This window comes from Micrasema longulum, unplaced genomic scaffold, assembly GCF_059751315.1.
Source record: "Micrasema longulum isolate JH-2025_06_02 unplaced genomic scaffold, ASM5975131v1 h1tg000234l, whole genome shotgun sequence".
Classification (NCBI taxonomy): Eukaryota; Metazoa; Arthropoda; class Insecta; order Trichoptera; family Brachycentridae; genus Micrasema; species Micrasema longulum.
In genome coordinates, this window is record NW_028277439.1 from 934,858 (window position 1) to 957,702 (window position 22,845).

Genomic DNA, 22,845 nt, shown 5'->3' on the forward strand with positions numbered 1-22,845 from the left:
TACAGAAACCAGATGCATTCACAATACATACATAAAAATGATAATTGTCTTGTTAGTCAAGTATTATAGTGGGTACATCCTTCATTGTTGAATGAAAACGAGACATTAATGCCTGCTAGTAGGTAGAATAGAAGACAGAACGTAACGCGTACAAACTGAAAAAATATTATTATATTATTCAAAGAAATAATTTATAGAAACCTGTGCGCGCATTTCCTGTCGTACGGTGCCAGCGTTGATAGCATTCGTATGGAATATGTACATTTTAAACGCAAGCAATAAAATTTGTCTAGTAAAATTCAACGAATTACATTAAAGCCATAAAATTCAATACCTTAACCTTTTGCTTGACTGTTTGAACGTACTATAATAAACTTATGCAGATAGCATATTCTTGCTGGAATCGCTTATTGCGGAGAGGCGCTGGGCATGAGAATAAAAAGGAAAATATAGTAAGGTAGAAGATTGAACCATATAAAACACTTGATTGTATCTTAATAAAATTAACCATTATCATCAGATTCTTTGCCACTCGAGTTATTATTTTACGCGTACTTAAATTACGAAAACGGCGCTTCATTTGTAAATTATCGTATTTAATAAAAATATATCAGTAATCTTCCAGAAACGGGGCAAAGGTCCCACATGAAGTTAAGAGATTGATTATTTGAAATAACAAATAAATAAGTAACTAAAAATTACAAAATGTAAATAAAGTGTTATCAAAACTTACAATCCTAATAAACAAATAGTACATATTATACCGTACGATCTACTGAGGATTAGGTATAATGATAATACATAATTTTATGAATTTCTAAAGTAACGATTAACGATTTATTTGCAAAGGCTACTAATGCTAATGATTTGCTGTTAACTCATTTTATGTTCATAATATACAGACATTTTTATATCTTTCGTACACTGACATACATATTTTTCTATTTAATTTTATATATCCATGTTTTAATGTTGTTGTTTTTTTGTTTAACTGAACTCATTAAAATTTTCTACTTTATATTGTTAAAGGCACTTGTGCCATATATAAAATAAATAAATAGTCATCCAGCACAGTCGAAACTTATTTAACCTAATCAATTTCAAAATTATCACGGTGGAATAATTGGAATTAAATCCAAGTACTTTCTTAACATATTTGTGTTGAATTTAATATGTTGTTCATTCTAGGTTTGTGTGAGAAGAACAAATACCTAAGATGAACAACATATTAAATTCAAAACTAACTTCTTAACGGAATCCGAACAAACAAAGCTAATTATGAAAGTAAGAAAATTATTGTTTTTGAAGATAATATTACCGTATTCTTCCGTTAAATTTTCTTCTCACTAGTACTATAATTAAAAAATCAATACTTAGACTCGAGCAAAAGTTTTTTTGGTGGTATATGATAAAATCAGTAAAACTTACCATAAATAATTTTTACACCATACGTACATGTATTAGTTGATTTTTTTTAGAAAAATGTAACGAAAATGCAATCGGGAAATTTACTGATATTTAACTAATGCTCTTTAATCTAATTAAGGTGATAAAGTGGATTCGTTATACCTATTTTAAAAAATTGGTTCCAGTTGACCCCTTTGGAGACAAGGACTGGATTCAACTCCCTGGGGAGCTGTTAATATCAACAGACATCAACAGATGAAAGAATTGAAGGAATATAGATGTTTAAATATGGGCAGAATGGTGAATGTTACACAGTGTGTAAAGTGGCCACTTAAACCAGCCAATGGCAGGTCATAAGCCCTGTAGATGCCTAGACTTCTTGATTACCTTCTCTAAAATGTTCTTCATCTCTGTTGTAATATGTTAATGATTTTATCAATCCGTTTACTATTTCATATTATTAAAGTTTGAATTACTTAAATGCAGGATGCGTTTTATCTTCCAAGCCTATGTTTTTATTTTATTTTTTATAACTGTCTTTTAAATAATATGCAGTTTTAAAATTAGGGTTTCATAGATTGATTACGTGGTTTTTTAACAATATATTTGAAATTATTATAAAATGGTCCCCTTTTTCCGTGCCGCAAATGTTATCTCTTTCAAGATAATTTTTCATGACGTTTTTGCATACTTCTGGTGTAATTTCGGCAATTTTTTATCGGGTGTTTTCCTTAAGCATCAGGATTATCGTTGGTATGCTGGTTCATTCCTTTTCCATTAAGTGCCTTCTACCTTAGGAAAAAATCAAGGTTGGTTTATCAGGGGACCGTAGGGGCAAGTAGATGTTGCCACATTTTAAAATTATGCGTCCGGAATAAGATTCTCGCAAAATTTGCATCGTAGCATGAGCTGTGTGTGACTTGACATAATCCTGTTGGAACCACAAATGCCCAATCGATTCAATTCCGAAACAAGAAAGATTTCCAACATGTCATGACAATTTTTAATTATCCTAATTCTTGTGCAAGGCATCGATGAGAGGTGGCCGGACGTTCACAAACACTCTGTCTCACCGCATCAATATTTTCTCTTGTACGTTGGCTACATTGTCGCTCAGACTTTGTTTTACGTCCCAAAGTATGAACATTTTCAATATCATTCGTTAAACGCTAAAAAGTTGACTTGCTTGGCAAAATACAATGTTTTTTGTGATTTCAACTTGTTGTTGCTGCGCTAAATGTCTATAATGTATTGCTATCGACCACCCGCCATGACTGTCAAGTATGAGAGGATAAATGACAATCAAACCAAAATCGACCTGTAACTTAAGACGCATTCTGTACTTGCCCCCTGGAAAGAGATATTGAATTCGATTCCCGAAGTCCACAATCGTTGAAAATGTGATTTTCGTCGAGCATTTTTGTTTATTAAAACAATGATTTTAGGCTTCTTGGCCTGATGTTATACAAAAGCATAAATTAAATATAAGTGTAATGCCGAAAATTTGATATTGTTGAACCAAACTATTCGATTTTGCTGGAAATATTACCCTTAATCATGATCGTCAAATTATATTATAGGTTGAATGAAATCAATCAAAAGGTTTAGCTCGACACTTAAGATAATAGAAGAAGCGTTTTGGCTGTGTTCGGTGACACGCGTTCTTAAGACAAAAACTTGATTTAATTTTAATTGTTACGATTTCATACTTTTTCTTAACTACTTTATTTTACGTTTTACAAATTAGATTCCTTGAGTTATTTTTAAGTATTTCCATTCTCTATTATATTAAGTTTAGTTAAGTTTATATATTGTATCTTTTGTATGAATAAAATATAATAAAATTGGAAGTTCAATCTTTTACTCTATCTGTGCATTACACATACCATGTCAGTCTGAAGATTTATCTAAAACGAGCGTGAAGTAAAAAATGTTCTCACGAGATGATTTTTACGGAACGATATCAACGCGGATAAATATTTAGCAATTTAGGTGAAACCTGCTAGGCAGTCAACTTAACCCGACGTTTAGTGGGTAACAAACCATCATAAAGTCGTTTGTTACCCATTGGTCACCTAGTATGTGAAATAATTCAGTCAAACGAATCTCTTCACAACAATGAAGATTTCAACTCTTTAACTTCACTAAAATCAACAAATGGATGAATTTAAGAAATATGGATGTTCAAACATAAGCAAAATGGTAAATGTTACACAGTGTGTAAATCGGTCACTTGAACCAGCCAATGACAGGTCATAAGCCCTATAAATGCCTAGACTTCCATATTCCTTACTTTAAGGTATTCTCCATCCCTGTTGTAATTTGTTAATATCAAGTGCTATTTCTTGCTTCCTCAAGTTTTGTTTCCATTCCTTCTAAACGGTGTTTGTTAATTCGGTTGTTGGTAAGCTAGGTTCATCATTAGCACTTTTAATGTGTTACATGCGTCTGAGTAGAAAATGTTTATTTTCAATTAACACAGCGCATGCATCTTGCGGCCCGTCATGCCTGCGCCTGCGCTGTGCACATGCGCGTGTGTTTACGTGAATGAAAAATTAAACTGAAACCGTCGAAAATAAACAGCAAGGATAAATTTGAAAATAAACAGTAAGGATAAATTTGGAACACTCGGGTATCAAATCCCTTCTCTTAATCAAAGATACATCTTAATCAGAGACAGTATTTTCAGACCTAAAATAATTTTAAGTCTACGGAAAGAGAACTGAGTTTTGTAAACATTAAACAAGACAAATCATGTTCTTAAAACGCGTACGAAACAAATAAATTCAGTGATATTCTGTACTAATTACTGTATATACCGGTCTATTCAGAGACTAGAACATAAACTTGGCAATTAATTTAGTTCTACTGATATCTTTTGCTGTTCAATATCGTAATCTAAAGAAAAGCTTCTATTAAAGGTATAATTATTTATTGGGTCACTAGGCCATTTTGAGTTCGATTTATTAACATTTTTGTTGCTATTTGAATTGGTTTATTTTCATAATTTATCAGTTCACAGTTTACAAATTTGAATATTCAATAAACCTTTTAATAAATATATTTTTCGAAAATTAAAAGTCCGCCTAGGGCGTTTAAAATACAAAAAAAAATTAAGGTTTTTAAATTACATAGATTTTATTTTATTAATTTCGAACACAAACAGATGTACGGGTTAAATGAATATAAATAAAAACTATAAAACATGTATCCATTGTAGGGCCTACCATCTAATAATTAGTTTTTACTTTATTATACTACAATAAAGTGACGACGGTTTAAACTATATAAATAATAAATATACCATACAATAAAATAGAATAAATATATACAAAACAATGAGATAGTGGGAAGATAAAAAGGAAATCGATAAGGAGTGGTGAATACTAAATTTCCTTCCCGGCACCTTTTACAGATATTTTTAACACCATTATTTGTTTACAGAGGGAAGTTTACACTTGTTTTAATATGTGAACCTCTTCTCTGGGCGATACTAAGGGATTTGGGCATGTGGCATGTTATACTAACAGGCGCTTTATGAATGTATGTCAATAACATATATTTATGCGTTCCTAATACTTTTTTTTGAGCCAGCTTAGCATATTAATTTTGGGATTGTTTTTGATTTTATATTTATGTTAAAAAATCCATATAAAAATAAATCGATTGAATTGACAATAATGTAGCAGAGAGGACGAAACGAATAGTATTTTTTAAAATTAATTATTGATTCTTCCAATTATTTAGTTTTTTTCAATGTTATATATTTCATATATACAAGTGTCCATCAACCGATTTCTAATTTTGAAAATTTATTTTAAAAAAACGAAAATATACAGATCAAAATTATATTTTACTATGAACAGGAGACAAAAACGGATTTTATTTTTTAAAGCTCATATTTTCTAAATGTTGACCATTGTTTTGTATACACTCCTCCAACCTATTCCTCATATTTTCAAAAACACGCCTACAAAGTGCACTGGAAATTATGTTTATTTCGGATATTGTCTTTTTACCGTTCGATTCTGGCAGTCCGATTTTTGTAAACGAGACTTTTGAGATAGCCCAATAAAAAGAATCACATGGATTGAGATCGGTATATCCTGTGGGCCAGCGGGCTAGGCAATGCCGCCAAATCTGGAGATCATTTTTCCTGGGAATAATGCCTTATCTACATTCATTGATGGCCGGACTGTATGGACAGTTGCCATCCTGTTAAAACTGTGTGTTTCGATTAAAGAAAAGACCATTTTGAACGTATTGTCTAAAAAACGTGTCAATCATTTCGCAGTATCTTTTAAAATTGACGGTTTGGGTGCGCCAAGCTCGTTTTCAAAAAAGTAATGCCCTATAATGCATCTCGCAAAAACAGCACACCAAACAGTGACATTTTGTCTGTGCAGTGGCATCTCATGCATTTTTCTCGGATTGTCTGGACCCCAGTAGCTACAGTTTTGTTTATTGACAACCATCGGGATAAAAATGTGCTTCATCGCTAAAAAAGATGTTCTCCATTGGATACTCAGTCAAAAATCTCTCCAATATCAGTTTGGCATACAATTTTCTTAATTCATTATCATTATCTTGCAAGTTCTGCAGGAGTTAAATGTTGCAGGGGTGGAACTTTAATTTCTTCTTTAGAATCATTTGCAAGGTCTATTTGGGAATGCCCAAAACCGTAGAGCTTTTGCAGATCGAAAATTGCGGATTTTTGCATCGCACGTTTTCTTCGGTTGATACTGTCGGTCTTGGTGCAGGCCTCGGTGTGTTTATTACTGCAGCTGGAGCTCCAAACCGTGCTACCCCGTATTCAATTAATTTAGTCGATGGCGTATAACGAATGCGATGTATGTTGAAGCGAGCACAAAACTTACGCCACGCAGTAATTGGCGAAAAGCCATTGGTTAGGTACGCCTCGATAGCGTAAGCACGCTGCTCTCCAGTCCAACGCTCCATAGTACCTGACAAATCCGCAACGCTCACGATACCAAAACACTCCCCGCATCTTTCCCGCACTTTTCAATCAATTATTATCAAAATTAGAAATCTAGCGCTAGACACCTGGTATATATTTCAAACTGATTTGAATGTTGTATTTAAAAAATTTAATTTTATGTAAAACAACACCTTATACACGCCAAAAACTATTTCTAGGGAAATTTATTACGATTTTATCTTTTTTATTTTAAAATAGAGACTTAAAATCTTGATTGGTTGGAAAGTGCGATAAACAAGATGAATCAAATCGAGAAATTGATTGATGGTCCTATACCAGAGTTCCGAGAAGAAATCACACATCAGAAGTTTCACTTTACAATGTTTGCTCACTAAAATCTTCAGATCAAGAGGCTGTGAAGTATTTAAGACTTTATACATCCACGAGGGGTTGGGTAAGCATTTGTTTACGATGTGCTTTCTACGTTTTTCAGCTCCGATGTGCCAAAGTCAACTTGTAGGTTACTGTGTTGTGAGTAAGCGCTGTTAACGTAAACAGGAGGCATCGGTGCGCATCAAAAGAGAGTAATAACAAACAAAGTTGTTTACTAATGGCCGAAATGTTCAGTGTTCACTAAGCACTTGAGAAGTTTCATTACTATAGATGGTGCAAGGTCCAACAAAACGTAGCATCATTTATCTATCATTTCTTTCATACGCGATTTGAATTAGTATTATATAAGATACACATTTTACTGTTAGTAGAATAATTGTTTTTAAAATATGTGCCTTTGCTTTTTACTCTAGACGAGTCATTTACTAATCGATTCATTTTTAACTACACTTTTATTGCAGACAAAAAATGTTAAATAAAATAACATAATTAAAAAATACTTTTTGCGATTAATTATGCATATTTGATAATATTTTTAAATAATTATTTGCGTTCTTCATTTTGAGGGCCATTTTTAATGAGTCGTAAATAAACCACTCTTCGAAAATGGGAAGCAAGTTCAGGTAGAGTGGGATTCGAACCATGGATCTTTGAGCACTAAGTCCGAGACCATTACCCGATTCAAAGAAACTTATTTAAAATAAATTATTTAACAGATAGTATGTAATAAATTAGCTTATTAGTTATCTTACGAGGTAATAAACTAACCAGTATAAGAGACATTCAAAGTTTTTTCTCGGATTTAATTTATTATATCTTTACAGACATTTCGATTTCCGTATTTTTATATATTTGAGATTTACAAACTCTGTGAAAGAAAATTATGTTTATTTAAATAAAAAAATTAAAAATGTAATTTGACCCTTTAATAATTAAGGCTTATTTATGAAAAATAATTTAAAATCAAAGCAATATTACAAACCTGAACCTAATTCTTATTTCATTCAGAAAATAACTATCCGCATAAGTGATCTTATCATTTATCAAACCAATTACTTACGCTGCATTTAGCTTTTTTATAATTTAACACCATCTTAAGAAATCGCAAGAAAAACAAAAACAACTTGCATTTTAATCTGCACCCCGAAGCAGCACATAAAAATAAGGCATACCAATTAAATAAACATTAACAACACCTCGAAGCCAGCCGACGCCGACGCCTTCCAGCTTGGCGTCGAGACGCCTCACCCTTTCCCTATTGTCAACACGTTAACGCCAGAAGGTTAACGAAATAAACTACATACTATACAAAGCCATTTAAAACTCAATATTCTCGCTTCCCTTGAGAAATTCAGTATTTCACCAATGAAAAATAAATTTTAGAGATGCATTGGTAAAATTTCAAATTAAAATAAGAGTTAAATTAAATTCGGATGCCTTTTATAAAATATATTCTTCTAATCAATTTGAGTGAGTTCGAAGGAAACGTAATCTTAATCTATATGAATAATCTTATTATTTTAGTGTTAAAGGTTAACATCAGTTGTGTCTGTTTTATTCCGAATCAAATGGACACAACAAAAAAACACAAAATTAGTAAATAATTCTTAGCATCTTCATCGTAGACTGTGCAATTTGCACGAGCAATTTTGGCTGTTTTATTCTCTCGATTGAACGTAAGCAAAGAGAAGTATCAAAAATGCTCACTTTCGTATACTTGAAACTTCATTTTAAAAGCTTGTAATCAAATAAAACAATATATGTATCGTAAACGCATATACAATATCCTGTAAAGAAAACTTTCTTAACAACTTAAATTAATACCCAATATCGAACACTCCGTGCCTCAAGCTTAGTTACGTGCCGACTTTTTCATAACATTTATTACATAATATTTACACTAAATATACAAACAAGATAAGCTTAAATTGTAAAAAAAAGTATTAATGCATTTTACAGAGTGAATAATATAAATTCTAAATTAATTTCATTAAAATATTGTACACCCAGTCATAAAATAAAATTAATAATCCTATAATATTTATTATATGATAAACTACATTGATATTATATAGTTATCAATATAATTACACTCTCAAGTAGTTAAATAAAATAAACATTGATAAAATTTACATTAGATTCACAAAAAGAAAGGAAAACTTATTTTAAAAAATAAATGAAAAAATACGAATAATAAAATTTAAGAAATATTCGAAATAAAGACATTTTAAAAGTAATCAAACATTTAGTGTACATTTAAACACAGTAAATAAAGAGAACGTTTCACTAAAAAACCTGTATTTCATAGTTTAGCTCTAAAAACAATTTTAATATTAACCAAAATGTTGTGGATGATACTAATTGTATTGCGTTTATTCAAGACATATGGCAATTTGAGATAATTTTCTGTTTTGATAATAAAATTCTACTAGGCACAAGTTGCCAGTTTTTGGTCATGTAGGTTTTTGTCAATACTACGGACCTGAGCGACGCGACGTGTCGATTTGATATTGTGACTCATCATAAAACAAAGAAATGTCCTTATCGGCAGCATGGAAACACGCGAATTTGCACTTAGCAGATATTTATAAAGAGGTTTCGATATTCCGAATCACGAAGCAACCCCTTAATGCATTTACACCCTAAGCAGCAGCAATAAATAAACAACACTCTTGTAGATAAAGCCAACCAAATGGGGATGATTTATCCCAAAGGATACGATTTATTTAGATTAAGTATCAATTTGTGGTAACATTTTTATAAAAAAAAAAAGAAAATGTCTTTTCAGTTTTATTTGAAAATACTCGTTTTTGCTAGAGGAGAAGATGTTAACATGAAACCTGCATTTAATGTGGAACTCCCTTGTTTTAACAAAACCATTAACGGAATATATTGGCGAAAACCATAACTAGTTGCAAACGGACCAGAAACGAAACGCTAGAGAGCGACACATGATTTCAGAAAATTTTCTTACAAGTTTTGACAGGTAAAAGAGTGAAATTCGAGAAGTTTTTGTGTCTTTTAGTGGGTCTTTTTGTTAATTCTAGCCCCTTATAGTTCATCTATTTGCAGCACGGTTTAGTAATAATTACATGTTTTTTTTAATATCTCTACAGACTAGCCTAATAAATTTGGGTTTTGGTTCTTATAAATAATGGTATTTCTGTAATGTTTTTAATAAATAAATAACTTCATAAAAAATTAAACCATGAATTACCGAAGTTAAGAAAATTATAAAAGGTTATACGTAATCATAAAAACTTAACAACATTATATTGTTTTTTTTATAAGAATTACAGGCAACATAGTTCGCGCTCAGCCTCCGTACCGGCTGGGCGTGAATTATAGTTTCTCTCTCCAATCGTAGCTTAAAATTCGAAATTCAATTGTTAACTGTTAAACAAACATTGTGTTAGTGTTTATAAGGGGTCGATGTGTAGACAAAAAGTGGAAAAAGAAGACTATTTATTTTAAAACATTATTTTGCGCTTTATTCTTACTAAAATATGTGACAAGTAGTGAATAACAGAAACTTTCAAACAACAGTGCGCCTACTTTAAAATCATAAAAAAGTATTAACCCATTAAAATTGTTTAAGAATGTATTAAATTTTTACGCTAATGTACCAAGATTTATTTATCTGGAATTCTACCTCCCACGATAAATTATAACAGTGCTACTAAAAGTGAACTTATTTCTTTCCAATATACTCGTACATACAAAATGATACGTCAATCCTCAAACCACCCTCATACACACGTTTGTTTAATAATAATGTAAAATATAAATAAAATTGAGCGGGAATTTCATACTTATTATAAAACAAAATAATACAGACTAAAATGGGTACAAAGTTGTTGGAACAATAGGCTTCTTTCCCCCCTTCGGCAACTACACGTGGACCGGACCATCTTTTAGGAATTCAGCAAAAACATGTGTTTACACATGTGCGATACTGCGACACTGACTAGTGACTACAAAAGCTACCCTTCGGATATTTTTATTTGTAATGTTATCCACAGTGTTGAAGTGCTTTATCTGTTTAGTTTTTTATTGTTTACTTTTTAGCACGAACACTTGGCAAATTTACTATTATGCTCAATGTTTGTTTTTGTAAATTTATTGATAATTTTAAGTTGCCAGAATTTCACTTTTCCATGCACTTTGTAGCTACAAGACGATTAGTAATCTAGCTTCTATAGGTAAATGTTATCAACTATCAAATCTCCAAATTTAGTAAGTGAGGTCTAGAATTCCAACAGTCCATGCGCTCAGTAGCTGCGAGACTTGTTGTTATCTAACTTCTATTTTTTTTTTTTTTTTTAAATATCACGAAATCTCTAAACTTTATTGTCAAATAAAAAATGTAAATAGGGGTTAGATTTCTTATTGTATATGCGCTCTGTGGCTGCAAGACGTGGTGGGATATTTATTTATTGTACAGCGCCCTTGAGGTGATTTTCACAAAAACGGCGCTATAAAAATTATCCAAATACATATATATAACATGAATTAAAATGAATGCAATAATTTTATAAAATAAAACGCAATAATCGCAACATCACTTACCCAACAAGTGAGACTTCAGTGCTTCTGTAGGTCTTCTTTTCGCCAAATTTGAAGCTTTTATCTAAAGAAAAAACAGAAAATCGCATCTTAAACATCGCAACGCACATGGTAATTTGATAATCGCAAAACAATCGCAAATATCAGTAATTCTGTAAAACAGTAAACATGCAAATAAAAATGAAATATAATGGAAAAATAAATATTTTATGAACTCGTATTATTAAAGCTTAGCTGTTTGCACTAGACCAAAATATACGATTATAAAACATGAATACATTTTTCGAACAAAATATTGTATATGAATTAAGTGTACTTGTAAAATACACATATTTTTTTCAACTCTGTGAGTACAAAAATCACACGCTGCTGGTTAAATATAGCAAGAAAATATGTTTTAATTCAAAATAAATCCGTCTTGTTAAAAATATGAAATTTTTCTAGTTCTTTTTTAATATGTAAAACCGGGTGTGTATCAAAAGCAGGTAGTATTTTTTTATATTTATGATATCTCTGACATCTTAGGTAAGAAGTGGCTATATAGAAAAATGGTGTTCTAAATGTAATTTAATGTGTGTTTGTAATCCAATTTTTAAGAAATGGTCGAACTTTTAACATAGCTATTCCTTTATTATAACTAACCTTTTAATAAGGAGAATTTGTGTTATTTTAAACATAAACATGTAAAATTTAACTACTGTCCTTGTGAATTTTGTTAAATAAATAAAGTTGGAAAGACAGCAATTTGCACAATTCAGTTGAAATGTACTTTAAATACTAACATTCCATTCGATATTAAAGAAATAATAATATTGCTTTATTTATTCGCAAGGATACCCCGCACACGAGATAAATCGTGTAGGCACATGTAAAAATGCGACAGTATTAGGCGCCACTTTTTCTCGCAAATATCTGGTTCTCTCTATTAGATTAAAGTATTTTATCAGTCAAATCCCCGGCATTTTAACCCAATCCGTCTTTTAAAATAAAGATTTTCAGCCAGCATGAATAACATTTTTAACTCTTTAAAGACTGTGGTACATAATCCTTTTACGCGCGGTGAAGTAACATCGTGTTACCACTAGTAAACGACGGAATATTCTCAAGTTCAGACATTTGAAAAAAAAATAATTAGGACATTCTTTTTAATAATCCCTTTTCCATAATATATGCAAATAAACATATAATTTAGCCCTGTTATAGCAAAATAAATTTAAAATCAGTGCGTCCCTCATCACTGTCGTCAACCGACTGAAGACTGAATATGTTTTAGACAACACCCGCCGCAGAACAGCGTCTCTATCTTCCTTGTGATGACTTCTATCTTCGTGCTCTCTCTTGTATAAGGTATCTGTATAGATGTGTTGCTGAATTAGCGGACATTTATTCTTCGCGTAGCAAGGATAAAAAATTTTTGTATTAACATTTAGCATAGTTTTACAAATTTTACTTTCCAAATCGGGTGTGAAAACGTCCATTTGAATATTATAAAAAATACGAATTCATAATTTTAAAAAATAAGAGAAATATACCAAGTTTTGTGTCCTATGTCGACTAGAGTGACATCACAGCCACACAAGAGTCAATGAGGGAAAATAGGAGTCTACACATTTCCAGGGAACTGGTTTTAAATTTGTTGCAACAGAGATGGAATACGTTTTTAGGGGGAATATGGGAGTCTAGGCATTTACAGGGCTCATTTAACATTCACCATTCTCCCTATGTTTAAATATCCACATTTTCTCAACTCATCCATCTATTGACTTTTACACAGTGTGTAAAGTGGCCACTTAAACCAGCCAATGACAAGTCATAAGCCCTGTAAATGCCTAGACTCTATTCTCCTTATCAAAAATGTGTTCCCTCTCTGTTGCAACAAATTTAAATTTGAACAACTCCCTGGGAAGAAAATCCAGAAAATCAGTCTGCAAGCATTTGGACATACTCAAAATATTCTTGAACTGGTTTTAATGATCACATTACATACTTTTAAGTTTCTACATGTGTTAATTGGAGTAACTGGAGTTCTGTATAGACTTAGGGGTTTACTTCCTAAACCTATTCTACTTTCAATTTATTATGCCTTGATTCACTCACACTTGATTTATCTATCATGTATTTGGGGTTTTGCAACACAAAAACTGATCTCAGAGATCCAGGTTCTCCAAAACAGAGCTTTGAGGAGTATTTTCGGTCTGCCTTGGGATACACATGTAAAAGATATATACAGGCAAACCAAAATACTTCCCTTTAAAGTCATACCTATGCATGATATCACCAGCACCATACTAAACATTTTAAATTTCTCAGCTCTTACAAATTTAAAACACCCCCTTAATAACGAGATACATAGCCACAATACGCGTAGCTCAAGAAATCTACATATACCGAAATTTAATTCAACGAAGTTTGGAAAAAAGTCTTTGGAGAATATCTCTCGAACTCTCTATAACAAGCTACCAAGTAAAATTAAAGAAAACAAAATTCGTAAAGTGCAAAGCGTGGCCCTTAAGAATTTCTTCCTAAACCTTTTTATAGAAAACAAATATAAAGGTTATTTTTGACTGGATATTAATTTGATGTTTTACTGTTTCTATTTATAAGAAATTGTGTTTGTTTTCCTTCTTTTTGATTGCTTGCTTTTTAATGGTTTGTTTTATTTAAGGTTTCTCTATATCTGATGTTTAATGCTTTTTAGCTAGGATGTATGTTTTTTTTATTTTATAATTGCATATTTGTAGGATAAAATAGTATTTTTCTTGTTTGTTCTTCATACTATGTACTTTTTGGTTAGGATGTATATTGTATATTTTATAATTGTATATTGTAGTATAAATTTATTAGTCTATCATATTATGTATTTTGTTATAATTGTTATACATTAAACTGGTCCATTTCTGGTTGATCTTTAAATGATGTACTTTTTTTATAATTGTTAGATTTTTCTTTTAAGGTAAGATGTTTGTTTGTAGTTAGGATGTATATTTTTAATTGTATAATTGTTACACTTTAAACTGGCATATCTCTATTGAAATTAATCTGATCTGGTTGATCTTCAAATTTCTATTTGTATGAACTGGTTTAAGATTAGCCAGAAATGCGATGTCTCTTGTAACTCTTTATATCATGTACTTTATAAAATTGTTATATTTTCCTCAGTCCCGGAATGAGTTCTAATAACTCCTGGGAGTATAATGTATATGCATTGTATGATTATATTAAATAAAAAAAAAATAAATAAAAAAAAAAAAAATTAAAAAAAAAAAAAATTATTTATTTGGGAAAACCAAAAAAAAAAAAGCATCACTCTCATAGACAAAAACAAAACAGAAAAAAGCTGGGGCAGTAATCGGTTACAACTGTTCGTAGCATGCTAGTCCAAGAATCTTAAAAAATTGAAAAAGAAAACCAAAAAAAATGTAAAAAACAAATATTGATAAAAAACCACAACCAAAAATAATGGAATATTGTTTAAAAAAATACAGCTGCCAATCATTTGATCATTGAATAAATTGCCTATCGTTTATATATGTATGTGTATGTGTGCGCATGGGTATATGTATGTGTGTAGGTATGTATTTATATATGTGTATGTATAAATGTATATATATGTATCAATATGTGTATACGAGTTCATATTTAATTTTATATATTTTATTTGTGTGTTCTTTCAATTAACTTGTAAATTATTATAATGTATTAAAATGTAATTGACTAGCTTAGAATGGGGTATGTACTTTTTTTAGCTAGGCAAAGTGAACAAAAATATTTAAGTATGATAAAATGAATAAATAAATAAAAGCAATGAAGTAAGAATACGAAAAATCTCTCTTGAAAACAATTAACGAGTTTAAATATTCATATTTTTTCACTTCTTTTTATCTGTTGATTTGTATGAAGTAAAAGAGTAAAAACCTTAATAAACTCTTGTAATTTAATATTAAAAAACTATCTTTTAATTTAAATTTAGTTTTTACTCGCATTTGGACAAATACTGAAATAATTGGGAATACAAAAAACTCTCATTATCAGGATTAATGGGTATTAGATTTTTTGCTTTTGAAACAATGAAGCGCATTGAAATCACAGTAAAAAAAACTTAATTAAACATGTCCAGCAGAGTTAATTGAACAATTAAATTAAAATTAAAAACTACTCCGTTATTTTTTGTTTCCTGATAACGATCTAGATATTTGGAAATACGTATGATTGGAGTCCGGATAAACGGAGTTTTACTACACTCAAAATACTTTTGATTAGTAACTAATAAGAAAAGAAGTAAAAAAAATGAAAATTCATAAATGTTTTGAGTGGGTTCAAATGTTTGTAGACAATCCAGACTTCCATATTCCCTTTTCAAAACTGTTTTTCCTTTCCGTTGAACAAATTCAAATCTTAATAATTCCCTAAGCATTTGGATCCTTAACAAAATATTGTTGATTTTAAGAAGAATAAAGATTAAAAATATGTTTTTAGGCGTTGCCTGGTAGGGGAAATAATCCAGTTAGAATAATCTCACCAACGTCAATTGATGTTTTAGTTTTTATACTTCACAAAAGTCAACAGATGGAAGCGTTAAGGAAATATGGATGTTTAAACATAGGCAGAATAGTGAATGTTACCCAGTGTGTAAAATGATCAATTAAGGGCCGGTTTTATAAACATCTATCAAACTTTCGTTAGTGTAACGAACCGTTGGCCGTTCGTTACGGTAACCGACGTTTTTGTGTTCTATAAACCATTTTTGTTAACGGACGGTCGCCGGTAAGCATTTTCATAGAAATTCCAATTTTAGTCGCAGCTTCCATATTTTTTTGTCAATTGTCTATGAAAAAACTACTTATCTAAGCTCTTTCTGTCAAATGCGAACGGTGCCCATGGATGAAAAAATACATCAAATGCTTTTACACAAAAAAACTATGAATTGAGAGTACTGTGAATTAAAATTAAAATTATTAAAATTGAGCAGGAAAACAGCAGATAACGATGGATAGTTTTTACTATTATCTGTTATTTTAGTATACATTTATATCAATGAACCATGTTTTAATTTTTTTTTTAATGAACTGCTGAATATATTAATCCATCAGACTAAAGTTGATTTTATACCACCACGCAGAGTAAAAATCATATAAAACTAGTAATTCAACTAAATCCCAAAATAAAGACTATCCGCATGTTGATTGTGCGGAGATTTGATCAAATAACAATGTGATCAAACAATTGTCATGTCAAATACGGCTGCGGTGCCGAAGGTAACGGATCGTAATGCATTTAACCGGCCAAAATCGACCAGTAACCATTTAACCATACATTTAACGACTCGTAACGCTACGAACGTTTATAAAACGCAATAATCGGCCGGTATACCAAATATTAGTTGAAAATGGTATCAAGTTAACAAACGGATGTTTATAAAACCGTCCCTAAACCAGCCAATGACAAGTCATAAGCGCTGTAAATGTCAGACTTTCATATTTCATTCTCAAAAATGTTTTCGTTCTCGTCAATTTATTAATCGAATATTTGATGAGACAATTCACCATCTTATAACCTAAGTTTTAAAATATTGCAGATTTTTTGCTCCATAAAAAACTACAGACGGAAGAATTGAAAAATACACGGATTTTCAAATAATATAGGTGGAGTTGTCTATGTTACCCCTAAATCATATAAACCACTCAATAGAAGATCATAAACCCCGCAAATATTTCAATAATATCTTCTTTATGAGATTCACATCTCTCTTGAAAATATGTATTGAGCAAATTGAATTAATTTTAAGTATTCAAACGTGTTACGAATGCCACATTATGAATAAATACACCATTAATATTAGTGGGAAGTGTTAATGGTGCGAAAAGAAATTAAGGCTGTATTACCTCCCTTAAGGTCTAGTCTCTCCGATTTAACGACCCTATCATTAAAATAATTTCAACTAATAAATAATACAGAAGTTGTAGCGATGTATGGATCATTTAGTCTGTTTTGATTGCGTGTTTCGGCGTATAATTGGCACATTTTATACTTTTAATCTGTCTAGATCAGATACCTCCTAACTTAATGACAGCAAATAACGCTTTCCTTTTTATTTCATAAATAATAGAATGATGAACGGTAACGTGAGACGAGGACGACCAAAAAAGACGTAGCATGATCAGATTAACCAAAATCTTAAGTCTGGTCATGTCAAACGCAGGCAGAACCGAAGGGCATGTAGGACAAGATGTATGAATATTGGAGAAGCTAGGAATGTATACAAGGATAGATGTATGTAGCGGTCCATTCTCTCTGCATACCCCTTCGGGGAAATGGCATGATAACAGTAGTAGTATAAAAAGATGATGTAGAAAAAAAACTATTCGTGTTTAATTGTATTACTTGCTTATTAAAGTATTAGTACATAAGTACAGTTAAACTCGAATTATGCGTATTAATGAGTGTCTAATTTTACTGCTTTTAAAATAATATAGCGAATTGGAATGACATTAAAAACTTACTTGAGCATGTCCAGCAAAGATAATTGCACAATTAAATTTAAATTAAAAACTTCATCATTATTTTTAATTTCCTGATAATGTTATAGATATATTTGGCAATCCGAATGACAGAAGTTCGGATAAATGGAGTTCGACTGTCAGCGCGTTTGCCCACCACGCAAGAGATCTCGGGTTCGATTCCCTACATGGTTGACAAAAAATGTTTATTTAAAAAGGTGTTTTTACACTATAATATTTCTTAGTCCCTGGACTGGCTCCTGAAGCGTAAGTCTGATCATCTTACCTCTATGTAACAAAAAATATCAAGATAAACCGCGATTAGTGTATCAATGCAGTGCCATATGAACCATTAGGTGCGAAAAGAGGAATGCTGATGATGAAAAATAGTCGCAATAAAATTATTATACTAACAAAAATATTGATGTTTTTTGTTGGTATTTCTTGATAAAACTCCATAGTTAATGATTATGATAAAATTATAAATAAACTTATCATTAACATTTGTGGTTCATTCGCGAGTGTAAACGTCGTAACTAAGTAGTTTCTGTCCCCTGTTAAAATACTTATTTGATCTTATCTCCAAAATATGTTAAGAATTTTATAAAAAACTGTAAATGCTGTAAACAATTCACCAGTCTTGAAGATGCCTGCCTACTTAGGCGAATGCGTTCGTTGGTCAAAATAATAAAAAGTAAAACTAAACCAAGATGTCTCATTGATAAGTTTATTTATAATTTTATCATAATCATTATTATAGTAACGATTTAAAAAAAAAACTATCCTAACTTGACAAGAAAATAAAATGGTCTTATAAAATATTTTATGTACATTTGAAAACGAGGGTCAAAAAACCATTAATAAAAATAGTATCCTCTGTACAAATTTGAGATTGTTTGAAGTATTTGTTATAAGAATTTTAAAACGATAAAAAGCACTCTTTCTTTATCCAAACATTTCAGTTTCCAGCAGTAGATATAGATTTTTCTGGTTTTATGAGCTTCTTCTTTATATCATTAGATTTCTTTCTTTCTACTAAGCGACCTCATTTCATTTCCCTCTAGACTTATTTTTCTCTTCTTTTCTGGCTGATTCTCTTTCTCTCGCGATTTGGATTCTTTTCGTGGATTTCGTTCGACATTTGCATTATTTTTTTGGTTGAGTGGTTTCATTTGCCTGCCATTAGCTCGGCTCTTGCTTAATGTGTAAGTAGTGCGATCAATGGTGGTTCCAGGGTTAGTCACTCGGAAACAACTCGCGTAGGCCTCAAAGGGGCGATAAATGCTACTAACTACTCATCTAATTCTTCCTCCCCCGGCGACAAATTAACTGTGCAGCTTCGGGAACTTTCACAAAAGGAGTCTTATATTATTTGCTGACTTCGATAACAAAGCAACTGTTAGGTTTTGCTTTTCTATAGGTGATATAGGTGTTATTATTGATACGAAACTAACGTTTAATATTCATATTGAATCAGTCCTGAAGAAAACATATAAAATGGTCGGACTTATTATGCGAGCATCGAAACCATTTAAACATGCAGAGACATATGAAAAACTCTTCAAAACATATGTTCGTCTCCAGCTAGAATACTGTACTCATATTTGGTCACCTTACTATAATGTAAGTATAAATAGACTAGAAAGGGTCCAACATTTTTTTTTTAATCGGGTCGACTACCGGTTGAACATTAACTTTTCTAATCATGCTGAAAGTATGCAGTACCATGGAATAAATTCTCTTAAAAATCAAAGAATAATGTTAGACCAGTTATTTTTATTCAAATTAACAAATAATAAAATTGATTTTCCTAACCTACTTGAAAGACTTCCATTCCATGTGCCATCTAGACCGACAAGACAAAATCTTCTGTTTTACACAGAAAACGCGTCAACAAACTATTTTAAACAATCTACAATACCTAGAATATGCGAGCAATATAACAATATATTTACCGAGGCTGATATTTTTTGTGACAATGTATGTAAATTTAGGTCAAAAATTATAGAAATTTTGAGTAAATCAGATATTTAACTTTATTATTATAAACATATTGTTTCATTTCGTTTCTTTTACATTTACTATACTGAACATAGTTAAAATTATTGTATTAAGTGAATTTTTGGTGTGTGCATTACCCACACCAAAAACTCAAAAGCTCTTCGTTTCTTACACTAATATACAAAGAAATTGGCAATGTATGTGTACATACTGTTTGTTGACCTAATAAAATAAATAAATATACTAAGTGGTGTTATGAAATGTAGAAAATATGCCATGTTAAAATAAAAATGTATTGCAAGATACCTGCTTAGCTGTCATTTATTTCCGAGATAAATAGCTTTGCTAAAATGACTATCTTTATATATATATAATTCCTCTGTACGTGTGATGTCATTGAACTCCTCTTGAAAAGCTTAACTGATTTACGTGCGGTTTTCAGAGAAATATAGATCTTTTTGCTGTGCATGTTCGTAGATATTAAAATCTTCAACATTACATGTAAAAAAAAGTAAGAAGCATAAATGTTTTGCAATGCATCCGAGGAGAAAGCATTTACAAAAAATGGAAAGATATTGTTTTTCTGTGTATGAAAAAAATTTGTTTTTGAATGTTTACCAACATCCTTTGTTTTTTGTAGATCTCAATCAGATTCTTTCCTTAAATTCCTTATAATTTCTACTCATTTATTTCTTTTTACTGAATTTTTGGTAATACTAAAATAATTTTAAATTCAATACATTTTCAAAAATCATGTTCCTACATAAGTACACCCCTCTGTTGATGAGAAAACCGGAGCTTGGCGTTTGCAAAAAAATGCCATATTTGAAAAATATTTATTTTATGTTTTGGAATTCAACCATAAACAAGTACCTAGGTACCTACTTAAATTCAATATTTGAATACTAACCATTTTTAGTTTTGGAATTTAATCACAAACAAGTACCTAGGTATCTACTTATCAATGAAAAGTATTTCCAAGCTAATAGTAGGCAAGCCAACGTTCGGGCAGGACAACGTCTGTCGGGTTCGCTAGTTTTATTATATTTTAGCAACCATCCAATTATAAGGTGTTATTTTTCAATTTATTTAGTTCGCATTATTTGTTTATTATTATTACTTTTTAAATAAAACACAGCATCCTAAATTCAAATGCATTTCACGACAACTTTAGATTAACAAAATATTACATATTTTTAAGGAATTAACCCAATAAGCTTGAAAATACACTACTACACCCGGACCAATCGAGAAAACAATTTTCTTTGAATTTTATTCATGCAACTGGCAGGAATTGAAACCGCGGCGCCTGTCCATAAATAAAATATTATTTAATGTGTTAAATTCATCATTCATTTATTTATTTATTTGGTATTTTTACAGCTTTTTATTAAAAATTATTAGAAATATGTAAAAAATTTAAAAATCCACTGTTAATCTAATAACACGTTATATAAAAAAAGAGTTTATAAAATGGTGTGTGTGCGACGTTCGTATTCATGTATGTGTATATAAATGTGTGTGAATGAATGTGTGAGGGTGAGTATGAGTCGGTATGTAAATAAAAAAATCATTTACAACGTGTATATGAGAGAACTCGGTAAGAGGTTTGACTATAAAGAAAGTAAAAATAAAAATAAATAGTTTATACCTACTTTCGAATAGTTTTAAAAATATTTTTCTTAAGTAACATTATGTTTTGATTGTATTTTTAAAAGTATACTAAGTGTCAAAACTTTATTTTGAATAAAGCATTTTGATTTAAAAAAATATTGGTACACATATTGAATGAATCAACGAGTCCTATATAACATGGCAGGTGACCAAAAGATGCATTGCATACGATGTATTGTCAATTTTAAATATGTCAAATGCGATTCTATTTTAATATTGCCAATGATTCATTATCATTTCATAGGGCATGGTGCATACGGCACTGTATTGGTTCACCAATCGCAGCGTAATTTGATCAATTTTGTTATATGAAGGTAAGATGATCAGTTTTATGCTTCAGGTAGCAGTCCAGGGACTATAAAATATTATAGTGTAAAAACATTGTTTTAAATAAATATTTCATACCAACCATGTCGGTAGTCGAACCCGAGATCTCTTGCATGGTAGGCAAACGCGCTGACCATTGCACCACGAGGCTGACTACTAATAAAACGGGGTCAAATATTAATGGTATTTTTAATGTGCTCCCGTGTACCATGATTTGGTATAAAATTGCCCTGAAGATGGCTCCTGCATCGGTAGCCGAAGCTTGAACGTAGGAACGAGTCCAATCTACACGGAATCACACAAAAAGGCTATACATTTTGATAACAGCGACCTATCTAGACGAGGTCGTATCCTTTGCAATATCTTTTCAATATTTTGGGCAGTCTTAAGTAAAAATAATCTATGACAAAACATGAAAGTTAAATATATTTCTGTACCTTAAAGCTGAAATGCTGGAAGTCACATTTGGTAAATTGTTCAGGAGAGCGGCTTAAAGTTGTAAAACTGTTTTAAATATATCTTTCGAATTAAAAACCCAATTTATTGCTGTTTTTTTGTATTTATCAGCTTTTGATATGAATATTTGAGAAAAAAACATTTAAAGTATAGACTATCAAATAACTATAGGACGTCAATGTTTTTTGTTCCAACCGCCGGGCCTGCGTTTTAAATCCTCCTCGGACTTTAGTTTAAAAAGTAATGTAGAATATTAAATGAAAAACAATGTATTTATAAAACTTTCTTTACGCAAAAACGTTTAATTACGTGCCATTAATTAATGAAAATAACAGGTGAATATGAATTCAATTACATGGTTTTAATAGCAATGAAACAGTAATTGAAAGTCAACAGTATGCAAAAGAAATGACATAATAGTTAAGAATGCTTGATTATAACAAGACTTATACCCGTATGCAGAGACAAAACTTAAGGTGAGGAAAGTACATTCTATTGTCTCCATCTTCAGGTTATTCTCCACATTTGAGATTAGAATGTACTTTCCTCACCTTAAGTTTTGTCTCTGCATACGGGTATTAATCG

The 22,845-nt window shown here is 30.9% G+C and overlaps 1 protein-coding gene across 1 annotated transcript in view; it reads right to left on the reverse strand.

The window, feature by feature from the left end:
- Ddr (discoidin domain-containing receptor 2) overlaps window positions 1-22,845 on the reverse strand; it is a 633,418-nt gene that overhangs the window by 518,923 nt on the left and 91,650 nt on the right. The window contains exon 3 of the mRNA XM_088243797.1: window positions 11,309-11,369. The gene's annotated coding sequence lies outside the window, so the exon portion shown is untranslated. The remainder of the gene's footprint in view (window positions 1-11,308; window positions 11,370-22,845) is intronic.